Here is a 16092-nt window from a genome sequence, read left to right on the forward strand (position 1 = left end):
CCCGTAGCACTCACATCCGTCATCATGAAGTGCTTTGAGAGACTAGTCAAGGACCACATCACCTCCACCCTACCTGACACCCTTGACCCACTCCAATTTGCTTACCGCCCAAATAGGTCCACAGACGATGCAATCTCAACCACACTGCACACTGCCCTAACCCATCTGGACAAGAGGAATACCTATGTGAGAATGCTGTTCATCGACTACAGCTCGGCATTCAACACCATAGTACCCTCCAAGCTCGTCATCAAGCTCGAGACCCTGGGTCTCGACCCCGCCCTGTGCAACTGGGTACTGGACTTCCTGACGGGCCGCCCCCAGGTGGTGAGGGTAGGCAACAACATCTCCTCCCCGCTGATCCTCAACACTGGGGCCCCACAAGGGTGCGTTCTGAGCCCTCTCCTGTACTCCCTGTTCACCCACGACTGCGTGGCCATGCACGCCTCCAACTCAATCATCAAGTTTGCGGACGACACAACAGTGGTAGGCTTGATTACCAACAACGACGAGACGGCCTACAGGGAGGAGGTGAGGGACCTCGGAGTGTGGTGTCAGGAAAATAACCTCACACTCAACGTCAACAAAACTAAGGAGATGATTGTGGACTTCAGGAAACAGCAGAGGGAACACCCCCATCCACATCGATGGAACAGTAGTGGAGAGGGTAGCAAGTTTTAAGTTCCTCGGCATACACATCACAGACAAACTGAATTGGTCCACTCACACAGACAGCATCGTGAGGAAGGCGCAGCAGCGCCTCTTCAACCTCAGGAGGCTGAAGAAATTTGGCTTGTCACCAAAAGCACTCACAAACTTCTACAGATGCACAATCGAGAGCATCCTGGCGGGCTGTATCACCGCCTGGTATGGCAACTGCACCGCCCTCAACCGTAAGGCTCTCCAGAGGGTAGTGAGGTCTGCACAACGCATCACCGGGGGCAAACTACCTGCCCTCCAGGACACCTACACCACCCGATGCTACAGGAAGGCCATAAAGATCATCAAGGACATCAACCACCCGAGCCACTGCCTGTTCACCCCGCTGCCATCCAGAAGGCGAGGTCAGTACAGGTGCATCAAAGCTGGGACCGAGAGACTGAAAAACAGCTTCTATCTCAAGGCCATCAGACTGTTAAACAGCCACCACTAACATTGAGTGGCTACTGCCAACACACTGTCAATGACACTGACTCTACTCCAGCCACTTTAATCATGGGAATTGATGGGAAATGATGTAAATATATCACTAGCCACTTTAAACAATGCTACCTTATATAATGTTACTTACCCTACATTATTCATCTCATATGCATACGTTGATACTGTACTCTATATCATCGACTGCATCCTTATGTAATACATGTATCACTAGCCACTTTAACTATGCCACTTGGTTTACATACTTATCTCATATGTATATACTGTACTCGATATCATCTACTGTATCTTGCCTATGCTGCTCTGTACCATCACTCATTCATATATCCTTATGTACATATTCTTTATCCCCTTACACTGTGTATAAGACAGTAGTTTTTTTGGAATTGTTAGTTAGATTACTTGTTCGTTATTACTGCATTGTCGGAACTAGAAGCACAAGCATTTCGCTACACTCGCATTAACATCTGCTAACCATGTGTATGTGACAAATAAAATTTGATTTGATTTGATTTAGGGTGGCAACACAATTTCAATGGATCTTTCTCCATTCATATAGTTTTATACTGTTCAATTCAACTTTAATTTTCATCAATTTCTGCATTTCCTGCACTCATTTCAGGTCATTTCCACACTGCCACATAGGGCTGCACGATATGGGCAAAACAGCTTGTCCTTACTTCAAACCAAATGTTGCAATTGTGACATGACTTGCGATTTAGACAAAACACTTGGGTGAACTGTTGGAATCATGGAAATGGAATGATTATTGTAATTCTATAATTAGAATATAATAGTGGGCACTTTGAATACAGTGTTGCTTGACATGACAACAAATGATCATACCATCTGTATTAGTGCGTTACCCTAGTACAATAGAAGTATAATGCATGAAATAAATACACACCCCCAAGGTCAAAAGACTTCTGTTGGTATTATATTGATTCATTATTTTATACACCAGTATGGGCAAGTTTCTGATAAAGTCAGAGGCAGGTGACTATTGTTGGTCGTAGTTTGTCTGTAACATCAAAGAAGAAGGGAATTAGTTACCGTGAAAAAGGGATAATATTGTCTTTATTAATAGTACCATTTTTTTATATCTTGTTTTGGTTCCATGTGTCGTCAACCTGAAATGTTGGAGAGAGTGAAATATATGTTAACCTAATCTTTGGCACTTTGTAATAATTTACAGTATTTATTGTTAAGAGGGTGTTGTGCTTGTTTCGGCCTGCAGAGGGAGCCGCTCGATCTGGTGGTTGCTATAGAGTCAGTTGAATGAGAGAGTCAAGCCAAATGAAAACTGCAGAGAGAAGCACCAGATAAACAATATATTTTCAACGTTATCATCACGGTGAGCGAGTTCTAAAGCATTGGATATGAAACTCCAAGTTGAGCTTTTGTGCTTTTTCGCTATGAGCTAAAGGGGTTTGTGGGAAAAAATCTGTGGGAAGAGCTCGAAAATTGAAGCCCCTTGGGTGCTGCCATAGAGTTCCATTAGAAGTGCCCATCCAAGCCCCTTGGGTGCTGCCATAGAGTTCCATTAGAAGTGATCCAAGAAGGCTCAAGGTCATTGGCCACAGATAAAATGACGTCAAATCACGTTATATCTACAGTAGCTTTGATTGGACTGATCATGTCAACATTATACTTTCAATATCTTAGCTAACAAGCTAGTGGTCATCATCATTTATCAAGGTGACAATCTACTGGCAAATCCTCTTCAAGCCTTGTCATATGAAGAGAAATGAGAGATAAAACGTCTCAGTGCTCATCGGCCATTGGACATAAACATTACACAACAAATCGGAAATTCCACAATGAGTTGTTTTTGTAAGGAAGCAGTAGCTAACAGCAAGCATCTCAAAGCAATCACTATTTTCTTTCCCCTGCCTGCTATTCAGTGGAGAGGATGTGTGGTCCCAATCTGTGTTTAAGGATTTAAAGCATCTGTCTGATAGGGGCTCAAAACATGAGAATTGTGCATCACAGATAGACACCGCTGTTCGACTGGGATTACTGGCTCAGCTAGACATAGACGAGCCACCCCCTTTCACAACCAACAAATGGAGGAGAATAGGTACGTGCTTGCCAGAATTATACCGTGCGTGTGCAATGGTGAGACAGCACTGCGAAGTCGGCCGACTCCTTGAACCAGCTGTATTTTTTAGACCAATGTGTGAATGAGATTACAGGCTACAAAGGCATTTTGACGATCAACCCATTTTGAAGGGTACATCAAGAACGATCCAAAACAAACCTTTGGATTGTATGAATGACATGTACAGAGAAGCTATAGCTAAGGAGGTGTCTGATACTCTTTTTGCTTCTGTCTGTAGAGGCAGACGAGACCACTGACATCTCCTGTAAATCACAGATGGTAATAGTGAGAGTGTCCATTTTTGCACGGAGGACATCCGCACGCAGCCAGGACCGTGAGGCACTGACCCAGTGCACGGAGGACATCCGCACGCAGCCAGGACCGTGAGGCACTGACCCAGTGCACGGAGGACATCCGCACGCAGCCAGGACCGTGAGGCACTGACCCAGTGCACGGAGGACATCCGCACGCAGCCAGGACCGTGAGGCACTGACCCATCCGCACACAGCCAGGACCGTGAGGCACTGACCCAGTGCACGGAGGACATCCGCACGCAGCCAGGACCGTGAGGCACTGACCCAGTGCACGGAGGACATCCGCCCGCAGCCAGGATGGGATGAGATCACCATCAGCGAGGCTTATGGCCTTGTCCATGAAACTCAAGGATCCCACATTTCTGCAACTGCTTGAGTTATTTTCCTTGGTCATGACAGGGGTGGATGTTTTGTACAACATAATGCAGATACAAACCATTGATGCAGCAGAAATCGCCTGGGAGCAATCAACTTCAAGGTGAACATTCAAAACATTTGCAAGCAAACTAACACACTGGCCAAAGGACATGTTGATGCCACTGAACCAAGGTGGAAAAACATAACACTGCACCTGTTACGTTCCCCAGTTTCTGTGTTGATGTGGGTTTGTATGTGTGTGTGTGTATATCAGGAAATGGAATCCTGGATTCCTCAAGCAGCTAATTGGTTGCCCCCATCGATGATTTGCGCTCTGAACCCTCCCTCTCGTCAGGGGAAACAGCTGTCTTCAATTACCAACTCCTGCAGCTGGATAAAAGCCAGTGTTCCTTTGTCAGGATGGGAGAGTGTCTGTGATGTCATTTGTCAGGATGGGAGAGTGTCTGTGATGTCATTTATCAGGATGGGAGAGTGTCTGTGATGTCCTTTATCAGGAGGGGAGAGTGTCTGATGTCATTTGTCAGGAGGGGAGAGTGTCTGTGATGTCATTTGTCAGGATGGGAGAGTGTCTGTGATGTCCTTTATCAGGAGGGGAGAGTGTCTGATGTCATTTGTCAGGAGGGGAGAGTGTCTGTGATGTCATTTATCAGGAGGGGAGAGTGTCTGTGATGTCCTTTATCAGGAGGGGAGAGTGTCTGATGTCATTTGTCAGGAGGGGAGAGTGTCTGTGATGTCATTTATCAGGAGGGGAGAGTGTCTGTGATGTCCTTTATCAGGATGGGAGAGTGTCTGTGATGTCATTTATCAGGATGGGAGAGTGTCTGTGATATCCTTTATCAGGAGGGGAGAGTGTCTGTGATATCCTTTATCAGGAGGGGAGAGTGTCTGTGATGTCCTTTATCAGGAGGGGAGAGTGTCTGTGATGTCCTTTGTCAGGGTGGGAGAGTGTCTGTGATGTCCTTTGTCAGGATGGGAGAGTGTCTGTGATGTCCTTTGTCAGGGTGAGGGGAGAGTGTCTGTGATGTCATTTGTCAGGATGGGAGAGTGTCTGTAATGTCCTTTATCAGGGGAGAGTGTCTGTGATGTCCTTTGTCAGGGTGGGAGAGTGTCTGTGATGTCCTTTATCAGGGTGGGAGAGTGTCTGTGATGTAATTTATCAGGATGGGAGAGTGTCTGTGATGTAATTTATCAGGATGGGAGAGTGTCTGTGATGTAATTTATCAGGAGGGGAGAGTGTCTGTGATGTCCTTTATCAGGAGGGGAGAGTGTCTGTGATGTCCTTTATCAGGATGGGAGAGTGTCTGTGATGTCATTTATCAGGAAGGGAGAGTCAGGAGGGGGAGAGTGTCTGTGATGTCATTTATCATGAGGGGAGAGTGTCTGATGTCATTTGTCAGGAGGGGAGAGTGTCTGTGATGTCATTTATCAGGAGGGGAGAGTGTCTGTGATGTCCTTTATCAGGATGGGAGAGTGTCTGTGATGTCATTTATCAGGATGGGAGAGTGTCTGTGATGTCATTTGTCAGGAGGGAGAGTGTCTGTGATTATCAGGAGGGGAGAGTGTCTGTGATGTCCTTTATCAGGAGGGGAGAGTGTCTGTGATGTCCTTTATCAGGAGGGGAGAGTGTCTGTGATGTCATTTGTCAGGAGATGGGAGAGTGTCTGTGATGTCCTTTGTCAGTGTCTGGGATGGGAGAGTGTCTGTGATGTCCTTTATCAAGATGGGAGAGTGTCTGTGATGTCCTTTGTCAGGATGGGAGAGTGTCTGTGATGTCATTTGTCAGGAGGGGAGAGTGTCTGTGATGTCCTTTGTCAGGAGGGGAGAGTGTCTGTGATGTCCTTTGTCAGGGGGAGAGTGTCTGTGATGTCATTTGTCAGGATCAGGGGGAGAGTGTCTGTGATGTCATTTGTCAGGAGGGGAGAGTGTCTGTGATGTCATTTGTCAGGAGGGGGAGAGTGTCTGTGATGTCATTTGTCAGGAGGGGAGAGTGTCTGTGATGTCCTTTGTCAGTGTCTGTGATGTAATTTATCAGGGTGGGAGAGTGTCTGTGATGTCCTTTGTCAGGAGGGGGAGAGTGTCTGTGATGTCCTTTGTCAGTCATTTGTCAGGAGGGAGTGTCTGTGAGTGTCTGTGATGTCCTTTGTCAGGAGGGGAGAGTCTGTGATGTCCTTTGTCAGGAGGGGAGAGTGTCTGTGATGTCATTTGTCAGGAGGGGAGAGTGTCTGTGATGTCATTTGTCAGGAGGGGAGAGTGTCTGTGATGTCATTTGTCATTTGGAGGGGAGAGTGTCTGTGATGTCCTTTATCAGGAGGGGAGAGTGTCTGTGATGTCCTTTATCAGGAGGGGAGAGTGTCTGTGATATCCTTTATCAGGAGGGGAGAGTGTCTGTGATGTCCTTTATCAGGAGGGGAGAGTGTCTGTGATGTCATTTGTCAGGAGGGGAGAGTGTCTGATGTCCTTTATCAGGAGGGGAAAGTGTCTGTGATGTCCTTTATCAGGATGGGAGAGTGTCTATGATGTCCTTTGTCAGGATGGGAGAGTGTCTGTGATGTCATTTGTCAGGGTGGGAGAGTGTCTGTGATGTCCTTTATCAGGAGGGGAGAGTGTCTGTGATGTCCTTTGTCAGGGTGGGAGAGTGTCTGTGATGTCCTTTGTCAGGGTGGGAGAGTGTCTGTGATGTCCTTTATCAGGATGGGAGAGTGTCTGTGATGTCCTTTGTCAGGATGGGAGAGTGTCTGTGATGTCCTTTATCAGGAGGGGAGAGTGTCTGTGATGTCTTTTGTCAGGAGGGGAGAGTGTCTGTGATGTCCTTTATCAGGATGGGAGAGTGTCTGTGATGTAATTTATCAGGAGGGGAGAGTGTCTGTGATGTCCTTTGTCAGGGTGGGAGAGTGTCTGTGATGTCCTTTGTCAGGGTGGGAGAGTGTCTGTGATGTCATTTGTCAGGATGGGAGAGTGTCTGTGATGTCCTTTATCGGGAGGGGAGAGTGTCTGTGATGTCCTTTGTCAGGGTGGGAGAGTGTCTGTGATGTCCTTTATCAGGGTGGGAGAGTGTCTGTGATGTAATTTATCGGGAGGGGAGAGTGTCTGTGATGTCCTTTATCAGGGTGGGAGAGTGTCTGTGATGTAATTTATCAGGATCAGGGTGGGAGAGTGTCTGTGATGTCCTTTATCAGGAGGGGAGAGTGTCTGATGTCCTTTATCAGGATGGGAAAGTGTCTGTGATGTCCTTTATCAGGGTGGGAGAGTGTCTGTGATGTCCTTTGTCAGGATGGGAGAGTGTCTGTGATGTCATTTGTCAGGATGGGAGAGTGTCTGTGATGTCCTTTATCAGGGTGGGAGAGTGTCTGTGATGTCCTTTGTCAGGGTGGGAGAGTGTCTGTGATGTCCTTTATCAGGGTGGGAGAGTGTCTGTGATGTCCTTTGTCAGGGTGGGAGAGTGTCTGTGATGTCCTTTGTTGGTTGTTCGGCCATGAAAGTTTTGTTGAGTATTTTGTAGCTGCGACTCCTGAGGTATGTGTGTGCCAATTGAACGTTTTTTGGATTATTGAACTTGTTCACTCTAAGTTAGTAATTATTCTGTTTTATTTGTTCCTGGGGGGGGACACACACGCACCTTGGGAGTGTTTAGGCAAGAGGCCTGTGGGCATACATAACCTGAAGTATTTTAACCTGTTATGGCTGCAATCCCGATACCGGGCTCAATATGACAACTACCATTGAAAATAGAGGGCGCCAAATTCAAACCACAGAAATCTCATAATTACAATTCCTAAAACATAAATGTGTCTTATATCATTTTAAAGCTATTCTCATTGTTAATCCCACCAAAGTGTCCGATTTCAAATAGGCTTTTCAGCGAAAGCACTACAAACGATTATGTTAGGTCTCCACCAAACCACAATAAGCACAGCCATTTTCCAGCAAAATATAGCATTCACAAAAACCAGAATTAAAGATCAAATTAATCACTAACCTTGAATTATCTTCATCAGATGACACTCATAGGACTTCATGATAGACAATACATGCATGTTTTGTTTGATAAAGTTCATCTTTATATAAACAAATCTGAGTTTGCATTGGCGCGTTAGATTCACTAGTTCACTAGTTTTGTTCGAAAATGTCCGTTATTTATGTCCAAATACCTTCTTTTGTTAGAGCGTTTGGTATACATATCCAAACGCTAATTCTGGTTAGCGTTATATCGGACAAAATCTTCAAAAAGTGAGATTACCGGTCGAATCAATCATTAGGATGTTTTTAACATATAGCTTCAATAAAGTTCCAACCGGAGTATTCCTTCTTGTCTACGTGAGCAATGACTACCATGAGGAAAAAGCGCGATCACAAAATGGCTGTACACATTACCAGGATGTGTACTGCGAGCATGCACTGACCAAATGGCAAGTGTCTTCACTGACATTTACAACCTCTCCCTGTCCGAGTATGGAATACCAACATGTTCTAAGCAGACCATAGTGCCTGTGCCCAAGAACACTAAGGTAACCTGCCTAAATGACTACCGACCTGTAGCACTCACGTCTGTAGCCATGAAGTGCTTTGAAAGGCTGGTCATGGCTCACAACATCATTATCCCAGAAACCCTAGACCAACTCCAATTTGCATACCGCACCAACAGATCCACAGATGATGCAATCTCTATGGCACTCCACACTGCTCTTTCCCACCTGGACAAAAGGAACGCCTATGTGAGAATGCTATTCATTGATTACAGCTCAGCATTCAAAACCATAGTGCCCTCAAAGCTCATCAATAAGCTAAGGATCCTGGGACTAAACACCCTCTGCAACTGGATCCTGGACTTCCTGATGGGCCGCCCCCAGGTGGTAAGGGTAGGTAACAACACATCCGCTACGCCGATCCTCAACACAGGGGTCCCTCAGGGGTGTGTGCTCAGTCCTCTCCTGTACTCCCTGTTCACCCACGACTGCATGGCCAGGCATGACTCCAATACCATTAAGTTTTCTGATGACACAACAGTGGTAGGCCTGATCACCGACAACAACGAGACAGACTATAGGGAGGAGGTCAGAGACCTGTCAGTGTGGTGCCAGGACAACAACCTCTCCCTCAACGTGATCAAGACAAAGGAGATTGTGGACTACAGGAAAAAGAGGACCGAGCACGCCCCCATTCTCATTGATTGGGCTGCAGTGGCGCAGGTTGAGAGCTTCAAGTTCATTGGTGTTCACATCACCAACAAACGAACATGGTGCAAGCACACCAAGACAGTTGTGAAGAGGGCATGACAAAACCTTTACCAAGAGTCACAGCTGTAATGACTCTTAGACTTACCCAGAAAGCCTCACAGCTGTAATGACTCTTAGAGACTTACCCAGAAAGCCTCACAGCTGTAATCACTCTTAGACTTACCCAGAAAGCCTCACAGCTGTAATGACTGCCAAAGGGGATTCTAACGTTTATTGACTCGGGTGTGAATACTTAGGGAAATGAGACATTTCAGTATTTCATTTTCAATACATTTGCAAAACATTTCTAAAAATGTGTTTTCACTTTGTCATTATGGGGTGTTATGTGTAGATGGGTGAGAAAACGAATCCATTTTGAATTCAGGCTGTAACGTGAAATAAATCAAGGGGTATGAACACCAATAAGGCACTGTAACACAACGTGATATGAAGCAGAAAATATTAATGATGGATATGTTACTTACTAGACCACTTGTTCCTGAAAACATTTAAAAAGTCAAAATAAATAGCGTATGTAAACAAACGGGAAATAGCTGTAGGCTGCAATGGAATTTGTAGTATTGGCAATAACATTGCAGTACAGGAGATAATGTAAAAATGTTTTTTAGCGTTCCACGGAAGGCCCGTGTCGGGACTAAAGTCCAATCCCTTTCAGGTGTTATTAGGGGAAGGACAAGGCAGCAAACTCACAGAATTGAAGGGTTTTCTGGGGGCTGGAACATCAAATACACCTGTTGTATTCAGAGCATGTGACAAATCAAATTTGATTTGGTTGGATCTTTTCTTACTTTTTAATTCTGCATTGTTGTTCTGCAAAGTCTACACCTGTTATATTCGGCGCATGTGACAAATACATTTTTATTTAATTTCATTAATGCCACCTCATACCCACCGTCCTGATACCAGCTCCAACCCACCGCCCTGATGCCAGCTCACACCCACCGTCCTGATACCAGCTCCAACCCACCGTCCTGATACCAGCTCCAACCCACCGTCCTGATACCAGCTCCAACCCACCGTCCTGATACCAGCTCCAACCCACCGTCCTACCAGCTCCATACCAGCTCCAACCCACCGTCCTGATACCAGCTCCAACCCACCGTCCTGATACCAGCTCCAACCCACCGTCCTGATACCAGCTCCAACCCACCGTCCTGATACCAGCTCCAACCCACCGTCCTGATACCAGCTCCAACCCACCGTCCTGATACCAGCTCATCAAATCCAGGCGACTCGTATAATTCACAAGGTAAGTCTGTGCATATACTTTCTGTGCACTGGTAATTTTCAACTTTCTATCAAATTATTTTTCAGATGAAGTTGTATTGAGGAAAGGTAGGCTATTGTAAGACTTTTCAGTGTTTGCAAGTCTAGCCCTATGTTTTCTCTGTAACGTGAAGGGACAAGTCATTGTAACATTGTGTAAAGACTTTCTGAGGGCATTTTACATACATACAGGATAGTTATTGTTCCTGCTGAAGCAACAAAGCCCCTACACCACAGCAAGGCAAGGTGGAGTCCACAAGAGGGGAACAAAAATAAAATGAAAATGAGGACCGGCACCCGGTGAAGTTGTGGTGGAGTTGAAGTTTCCAATGTCAAAGAAGATATTGTTCATTAGATGGTTGGAGAATGTGCCTGTTCTTTGCAGATGGTGAGAACACTGGAGAATGTGCCTGTTCTTGGCAGATGGTTAGAACACTGGAGAATGTGCCTGTTCTTTGCAGATGGTTAGAAGACTGGAGAATGTGCCTGTTCTTGGCAGATGGTTAGAACACTGGAGAATGTGCCTGTTCTTGGCAGATGGTTAGAACACTGGAGAATGTGCCTGTTCTTTGCAGATGGTTAGAAGACTGGAGAATGTGCCTGTTCTTGGCAGATGGTTAGAACACTGGAGAATGTGCCTGTTCTTTGCAGATGGTTAGAACACTGGAGAATGTGCCTGTTCTTGGCAGATGGTTAGAACACTGGAGAATGGTTGGCAGATGGTTAGAACACTGGAGAATGTGCCTGTTCTTTGCAGATGGTTAGAAGACTGGAGAATGTGCCTGTTCTTTGCAGATGGTTAGAACACTGGAGAATGTGCCTGTTCTTGGCAGATGGTTAGAACACTGGAGAATGTGCCTGTTCTTGGCAGATGGTTAGAACACTGGAGAATGTGCCTGTTCTTGGCAGATGGTTAGAACACTGGAGAATGTGCCTGTTCTTTGCAGATGGTTAGAACACTGGAGAATGTGCCTGTTTTTGGCAGATGGTTAGAACACTGGAGAATGTGCCTGTTCTTGGCAGATGGTTAGAACACTGGAGAATGTGCCTGTTCTTTGCAGATGGTTAGAACACTGGAGAATGTGCCTGTTCTTGGCAGATGGTTAGAACACTGGAGAATGTGTCTGTTCTTGGCAGATGGTTAGAACACTGGAGAATGTACAGACCCAGTTGAATTCAGAAATTCTTCTGGCATTCGCTTAAAGCTTGTCTGGAGCTTAAACAATAAATAGACCTTATGAAAAGACAATAGATCAAACATGAAAAATGTGGAATAATATATACAAAAGTGGAGTCTCCTCAGAGGGTGAAGTGGAGGACCATCCTCAGTGGATTTCATGAAATTGAAAATAGTGAAACATTTTTAAAAAGTTATCCTTTTTTAGATAAAACTATACTAAATATAAAATCACGTCACCAAATAATTGATTTAAATTGCATCGTCTGTGGACCTATTTGGGCTGCAAATTGGAGTGGGTCAAGGGTGTCAGGTAGGGTGGAGGTGATATTCCTGACTAGTCTCTCAAAGCACTTCATGATGACGGATGTGAGTGAGTAGTCGTTTAGCTCAGTTACCTTACTTTTACAATGTCTACAGTAGCCTCAACAGCACTCTGTAGGGTAGCACCATGGTGTAGCCAGAGGAAAGCTATAGTATACTTAACAAAAATATAAACGTCCCATGTATCATGAGCTGAAATAAAAGATCCCAGAAATGTTCCATACCGACAAAAGCTTGTTTCTCTCAAATGTTGTGCATGAATGTGTTTACAATTTGTAGCTCCCGCAAAACCTTTCTTTGTATTGGTGGTTACATTTCATACTGCAATCCATTTAAAAAAATATATTTGATGAGAGTTTGTTGATGTCAACCGCCTGTATTCAATTGAGAGATATGCCATGAATATGCATAGCCATCTCGAGACAACCCCAATATAAAGGGTTTTTTCTCAAAGTTGCCATGATGTGTCCTATTTACATCAGTCCACTCATAAAATCTTAAGCATTACGAAACTTCTATTATGGTCAAATAAACCTCACGTAACAAAAAAGCCATTCATTTTTTGGGGGACAAAATTTGACACTCTCATTGACCTCCATACAAAAACTATTTGTTTGGTCGGCGAAACAATGAAAAAACGCCACCTGCTGGATGGGACAGATTTTCCGCCTCTCAATTTTCAATTCAATTTCAATTTAAGGGCTTTATTGGCCTGGGAAACAAATGTTTACAAGCAAGTGAAATAAACAAAAAATGTACAGTAAACATTACGCAAATCCAACTCCTCCTTTGGCTGCCTTTCCTTCCAGTTCTCTGCTGCCAATGACTGGAACGAATTGCAAAAATCACTAAATCTGGAGACTTATATCTCCCTCTCTAACTTTAAGCATCAGCTGTCAGAGCAGCTTACCGATCACTGCACCTGTACACAGCTCATCTGTAAATAGCCCACCCAACTACCTCATCCCCGTAATGTTATTTATTTTTGCTCTTTTGCACCCCAGTATCTCTACTTGCACATCATCATCTGTACATCTATCACTCCAGTGTTAATGCAAAATTGTAATTATTTCGCCAATATAGACTATTTATTGCCTTACCTCCCTAATCTTACTACATTTGCATACACTGTATATTGATTTTTCTATGGTGTTATTGACTGTATGTTTGTTTAACCCATGTGTAACTCTGTGTCGTTGTCTGTGTCGAACTGCTTTGCTTTATCTTGGCCTGGTCGCAGTTGCAAATGAGAAGTTGTTCTCAACTGGCCTACCTGGCTAAATAAAGGTGAAATAAAAAAAATTAAACACTCACAAAAGTTCCAAAAGAATAAAGACGTTTCAAATGTCATTATGTCTATATACAGTGTTGTAATGATAGGCAAATAGTTAAAGTACAAAAGGGAAAATAAATAAACATAAATATAGGTTGTATTTACAATGGTGTTTGTTCTTCACTGGTTGCCCTTTTCTTGTGGCAACAGGTCACAAATCTTGCTGCTGTGAATGCACACTGGTATTTTATCAAAAGTTTATCAAAATTGGTTTTCGAATTCTCTGTGTAATCTGACGGAAATATGTGTCTCTAATATGGTCATACATTTGGCAGGAGGTTAGGAAGTGCAGCTCAGTTTCCACCTCATTTTGTGGGCAGTGTGCACACAGCCTGTCTTCTCTTGAGAGCCATGTCTGCCTACGGCGGCCTTTCTCAATAACAAGGCTATGCTCACTGAGTCTGTACATAGTCAAATATTTCAGTCACAGTGGTCAGGTATTCTGCCACTGTGTAGTCTGTTTAGGGCCAAATAGCATTCTAGTTTCTCTGTTTTTTTGTCAATTCTTTCCAATGTGTCAAGTAATTATCTTTTTGTTTTCTCATGTTTTGGTTGGGTCTAATTGTGTTGCTGTCCTGGGGCTCTGTGAGGTGTGTTTGTCTTTTTGAACAGAGCCCAGGACCAGCTTGCTTAGGGGACTCTTCTCCAGGTTCATCTCTCTGCGGGTGATGGCTTTGTTAAGGTGGTTGTAGAATTGAACGTCTCTTTTCTGAATTTTGATCATTAGTGGGTATCGGCCTAATTCTGCTGCATGCATTATTTGGTGTTTTACATTGTACACTGAGGATATTCTTTCAAAATTCTGCATGCAGAGTCTCAATTTGGTGATTGTCAAATTTGTTGAATTCTTGGTTGGTGAGCTCCAGACCTCACAACCATAAAGGTTAATGGGTTCTATAACTGATTCAAGTATTTTTAGCCAGTCACTACAAAGACACAGGTGTCTGTCCTAACTCAGTTGCCAGAGAGGAAAGAAACTGCTCATGGATTTAACCTTGAGGCCAATGGTGACTTTAAAAGAGTTACAGTTTAATGGCTGTGATAGGGGAAAACTGAGAATGGATCAACAACATTGTAGTTACTCCACAATACTAAGCTAAATGACAGAGTGAAAAGAAGGAACCCTGTACAGAATAAAAATATTCCAAAACATGCATTCTGTTTGCAACACAGCACTAAAGTAAAACAGCAAAAAAATGTGTCAAAGAAATTAAGTGTATGTCCTGAATACAAAGCGTTCTGTTTGGGGCAAATCTAACACAATATATCACTGAGTGCCACTTTTCATATTTTCAAGAATGGTTGTGTCTGCATCATGTTATGGGTATGGTTGTCATCGGCAACGACTAGGGAGTTTTTTCATGATAAAACTAAACGGAATAGAACTAAGCACAGGCCAAATCCTCGAGGAAAACCTGGTTCAGTCTGCTTTCCAACAGACACTAGGAGACAAATTCACCTTTCAGCAGGACAACAACCGAAAACACAAGCCCTAACACACTGGAGGTGCTTACCAAGACGACATTGAATGTTCCTGAGAGGTCTAGTTACAGTTTTGACTTAAATCGCCTTGAAAATCTATGGCAAGACTTGAAAATGTCTGTTATTAAGCAATGATCAACAACAAAATGTGGAAAAAGTCAAGGGGTGTGAATACTTTCTGAAGGCACTGTAGCTAAATTAACCATGACCTTTGCCACAATATACTGACCCTACTGTTACTCTTGTTTACACTAAGCTGCACTGGGGTCGAAACACATGGTCACATTAAGGCACCATGGAGCCGGCGCGAAATATGGATCAGAAAACGTACCTCAACGCAGGGATGGGATCAATCAATCAATCAAATGTATCTATAAAGCCCTTCGTACATCAGCTGATGTCACAAAGTGCTGTACAGAAACCCAGTCTAAAACCCCAAACAGCAAGCAATGCAGGTGTAGAAGCAAGGTGGCTCGGAAAGACTCCCTAGAAAGGCCAGATCCTAGGAAGAAACTTAGAGAGGATCTGAGGGGTGGCCAGTCCTCTTCTGGATGTGCCGGGTGGAGATTAAAACGGAAGATGGCCAAGATGTTCAAACATTCATAGATGACCAGCATGGTCAAATAATAATAATCACAGTGGTTGTAGAGGGTGCAACAGGTCAGCAACCCAGGAGTAAATGTCAGTTGGCTTTTCATAGCCGATCATTCAGAGTTGGAGACAGCAGGTGCCTCTGTACGACACATTTTACTATCATCCACACCGCTCCATCGAGAAGATTGAAATACTGCCCCTGTTTGTCCTCATGCTAACAGTAAACACAGCAGCCATTATGGAATGGCACAAAGGAGCTGATGGACTGACCCTGTTTGTCCTCATGCTAACAGTAAACACAGCAGCCATTATGGAATGGCACAAAGGAGCTGATGGACTGACCCTGTTTGTCCTCATGCTAACAGTAAACACAGCAGCCATTATGGAATGGCACAAAGGAGCTGATGGACTGACCCTGTTTGTCCTCATGCTAACAGTAAACACAGCAGCCATTATGGAATGGCACAAAGGAGCTGATGGACTGACCCTGTTTGTCCTCATGCTAACAGTAAACACAGCAGCCATTATGGAATGGCACAAAGGAGCTGATGGACTGACCCTGTTTGTCCTCATGCTAACAGTAAACACAGCAGCCATTATGGAATGGCACAAAGGAGCTGATGGACTGACCCTGTTTGTCCTCATGCTAACAGTAAACACAGCAGCCATTATGGAATGGCACAAAGGAGCTGATGGACTGACCCTGCTATTTCAAAATGGCTGCGGAG

General features: G+C 44.3%; 1 pseudogene; it reads left to right on the top strand.

Annotated features, from left to right (window-relative positions):
- The first annotated feature begins 15962 nt into the window (after positions 1-15962).
- LOC121847569 overlaps positions 15963-16092 on the top strand; it is a 1744-nt pseudogene continuing 1614 nt past the window's right edge.

This window comes from Oncorhynchus tshawytscha, linkage group LG10 (genome assembly GCF_018296145.1).
Source record: "Oncorhynchus tshawytscha isolate Ot180627B linkage group LG10, Otsh_v2.0, whole genome shotgun sequence".
In the NCBI taxonomy this organism is placed as follows: domain Eukaryota; kingdom Metazoa; phylum Chordata; class Actinopteri; order Salmoniformes; family Salmonidae; genus Oncorhynchus; species Oncorhynchus tshawytscha.